The following is a 4101-nucleotide window of genomic DNA, read 5'->3' on the forward strand; positions in this document are numbered from 1 at the left end:
AGTCACATGAAGGAAAGTTGACCCAGTAAAGCTACCCTGTCTTGCAAACATAACTAAACTTTAACCTGTAGTTAATGGATTACTAATATTTATTTATAATACAGAAAATAATATATAATTAAATAAATACAATAAAATACACCACCAAGTCTGTGCAAACATAATGGCTCAGTACAAAATAAATATTAAATTTTAATATTTACATTTATGATAACCACTAAAATATAAACCCTTTTATGTTGCCAACATGTCATAACATTTTATGTAGCATTCCTAAAATATTAAGATGGTTCAATAAAATAACTAATAGATATTAAAGAAATTACATATATTAGCTGACTGTATATTATATTAATCATGCTGTATGTTAATTTATTGACATACAATATGTCAATATTATAAATTACTTGTTTTGGTTGTACTGTTTAATGTTAAATACAAATAAGACCATATACATTTACATGCAATTTATATTCTTTCAGACATGATAGTATAATTCTGTGAAAATACAGGTAATGTTTATTATTCTTTAGAGCAATCACATTCTCCAGTTTAGTTCTGGGCTTTCTAAAAGAATGTGCTTTATTCATAATGTATTGAGAGTCTACAGAAGTCAAAAGAAAATAATTACAAAAAAGTATTCACATTAATGTTGTGATTTTTGTAATTAACAGTTTTATAAAGCATACTCTTACTCATACAAGTAACTCCTATTTGAGTAGTCTCATTGACTTCAATGAGATTACTCACATGACTAAGGACTACAAGAATTGCAGGAATGTGATCCCTTATCTTTTGAAGCCATGTTTTTAGTTTAACATGCCTAACCATTGAGCTCAATTCTGCTCTCAGATATAATTCTCTGAATGCAGGAATTGGGCCAATTTACCTTTTTCTCCCGTACCATTATAACCCTAGTAAATTGTATAGCTACATAAATATCATACCATATTCTAACAACTCTTTGGAGGCAATGGAAACTGTAAAGTAACTGATACTACCACATTATCACCTGATCATTGGATAATTCTGCAGTCCTTAGTCAGGCAAAGCACACATTAAACTCCATGGGAAATTTAGCTGATTAAGTACTGCCAGATCTGTTCCTTTGTAATTATTTGTCACCAATGTACATATATCAGGATTCTGTGTACCATCATTCCTAGTATCTGTAGTTGGGATTTGTAATACACATGACCACAAACATGAGTAGGGAATTGGATCATAAATACATTATAAGTGAATCTAAATGTGGTCATGAGGAACACCTGTTATTTCTTTTATATGTTTTTAGTCCAGGTCATTTTAATTACGCAAAGGAAATCACAGTGGTAGACAAATTCCATTTCTGGATGCACATTAAAAAATTGTACTGCCTCTGGAAAATTTCCTTTAGTTTGCCAGTCGCTCCAAAAATCATTCAAAACTTGAATTATATATCTCTTTAAAATAATTCTGCATTATGACAATAGTCATACATTAAATAATTGTCATAAAATTCCTTTCAGCAACTTCATTCTGTTTAATGCTTGATGTTGTGACAGATAAGGCAATTTCTTGCAGTATGCTTGGGGGACTTTACTGAATTAAGACTAAGTATTTTTGGGGTCCATTGTATTAAATGAATGGTTTATGCATTATTGTGGGCTGTGATTGTATGTAACCTCTCAAGGGGGGAGCTATGACAGGTGTGAGACCGAGGGTGGTGGTGGTGGTATTAAAGGACTATATTGAACAATGTGCCCGACAAAAATGGACTTTTGGAACATGTGTTAAGTTTTTTTCCTGGGCAATAGCTAGGGGGAAGTGAATGCAAATTCCCCACTTCCTGTTTGCAAAAACTCAGTCTTTTGAAGTTATACCCTGAGACATGAGCCATTGTCTGCTGATTACCTGTTATATGAGGCCAAGATCAAAGGCCCAAGTTATTATAAAGGAAAGACTGAAGTATTCATGGCTCTTCTGGTTCTGAACCTGGGACAGTTATGAACTTGTAATGCACAGGGTAAACTCAGTTGTAAATTTTGAACATGTATATAGATTCTTTTATATTTTTATGTTTTCTCTGTAATGCTTTCACTTTAACAATAAATGTGCTTGCTTATAAAAAGCTGTATGGTAACTTATAATTTTGGACAATTATGCTGTTCATAGCCTCTGGAGAGAAAGCAAAGTGCAGAGGTTGGCCTTTTAGGTGGTCTGGCTTACTGGGAATATCACAGTGTAGGCAGGGAACTGTGCAGCCTAGAAAAACCTCAGTCATAAGTAAGAGAGATGTGGGTCTTTGCCTGAGGAGCCTAGAAGGGGAGCTCTTAAGGGTACCATGGAGGGGGAATACAGGTGCTGTGGCCCTGACCTGTGACAGATGTAGGATATGTAAAAATTTTTAAATAGTTGTGTAGAAATGACTGAGAGAAATGTTGCTAATTCATGGGATAACAGAAGTGGGGAAATTAGGAATGAAGTCAAGGCATATGTTAAACTGACAAATTATTTTACCTCACACATCCATTTTTATCACTGAAACAATGGTGTCAGAAAGGCAGAACAAAAGTAACTGCTTAACCAAGCCACATGTCTTACATTTGTCGTCTCCATGCCCTTGTGTAACACTGAGGTACCTAAAGGTAAGTGCTACTCCTCTGAGAGGATGCATTGTGCAATTTACTAGTTGTTTGTGCTTTAAGGACAGCAACGTGCTCTCCATAGATGAAGAAAAGTTAAAGCCACTTAATGCACATGTGTAAAATGCCTTATGATCTTTAGGCAGCACATAGCATTGTACATGGTTTAGCCTGGAACAGTGGGTCAAATCATCTGCTGGTGTAATTGCATTAACTTCAGTGTAGCTGCACTAGCAGAGAAATTGGCCTGCTATTTTAAAACAAACAACATTCAATTTTTAATGACTGCATCTACTACCACCTCTTTTTTACCTGTGCCTTAAATTTTGCTTCCCTCTTGAATTATAGTTATGAGCAAAAAAAAAATCATTTCAGTCAGCTCTTTCACGTGGTTTCATTCTCATCAATTATACATGGGTTTTGTTTACAGATATTTTATTGGATTTAAAGACATTTCTTAGTCATTGTTAGATATGCAAAATGTAGCACGGCTTTAAGAAAATATTAAAGGAACATATCTATTTTCAAATAAAAATCTGAGTGAAGCATCATTATATATATATTTGACAAAATACAGATATAAATAATAGTGAGAGTTTTACCATTTGGGTTATGATTCCATCAGATGCCCAAAGCAGAACAGGATTAGGCCTAAACAGTACTTGGATAGAAGACCTCCAAAGAAAGTCAGATTGTTACATAATAAATACTATTTGTGATTCAGTTGGTGTCATTCTTTCCCCTGACTCAATGCTGACCGTAGCCCACCAAGTTGCTAGTGATGGTGATAGTTAAAAATACTATGGGCCTGATTCTCTATTCCCTTGAACCTGTCATTTACACCTTGATAAACTGCACATCCAACATGTCCTAGCATTTTACATCAATTTTACTCACTTTACATGGGTGTAAACTACGACACAAGGACAAAGCAGTGGAGAATGAGGCCCTATATTTTTGATGAGAAGTGACAATTAGGTTGTAAAAACTCATGGTTAGTAAGACTCCATCCTAGATTTTGCAAGAATAGTAGCGTTAGCTTCAGTGTCCTGACCAAATCTGAAACTGGGTTATTATACTATATAGTTACTTAGATTTTTTCCTTGCGGTTTCATTTTGATGTTTTTCACTTTTCCTGAATTGTTCTGAACATTTGCTTTGCATTAAGAATCAACCGCTGTGTTCTAACCCAAGTGACAGTTGCTTTCAGTGGGAGGATTGTGAAGTACATTATATTTAACCATAGTTTGTAAATAAATTCGGGGATTATCTAGGAAAAAAAGTAGTATAAAAGTAGATGTTACCTTCTTGACACTAAAACCTCAATACCAATAGCAAACTGTTTACTATTTTTTGTTAACAGAATTTGACCTAAATCTTATTACAAACTACAGATTTATTTAAAGAACAGTCTCTTTAAATTTACAAAATTTCATTTATGTTCTTATGAAAGTCATCTTGGTAAATATTGGCTAAC

At 33.9% G+C, this 4101-nt stretch overlaps 1 protein-coding gene across 2 annotated transcripts in view; it reads right to left on the bottom strand.

Moving 5' to 3' along the window:
* MSANTD4 (Myb/SANT DNA binding domain containing 4 with coiled-coils) overlaps positions 1–4101 on the bottom strand; it is an 804538-nt gene that overhangs the window by 40295 nt on the left and 760142 nt on the right. The gene's annotated exons all lie outside the window — the stretch shown is intronic.

This window comes from Lepidochelys kempii, chromosome 1, assembly GCF_965140265.1.
Source record: "Lepidochelys kempii isolate rLepKem1 chromosome 1, rLepKem1.hap2, whole genome shotgun sequence".
NCBI classification, from domain to species: Eukaryota; Metazoa; Chordata; order Testudines; family Cheloniidae; genus Lepidochelys; species Lepidochelys kempii.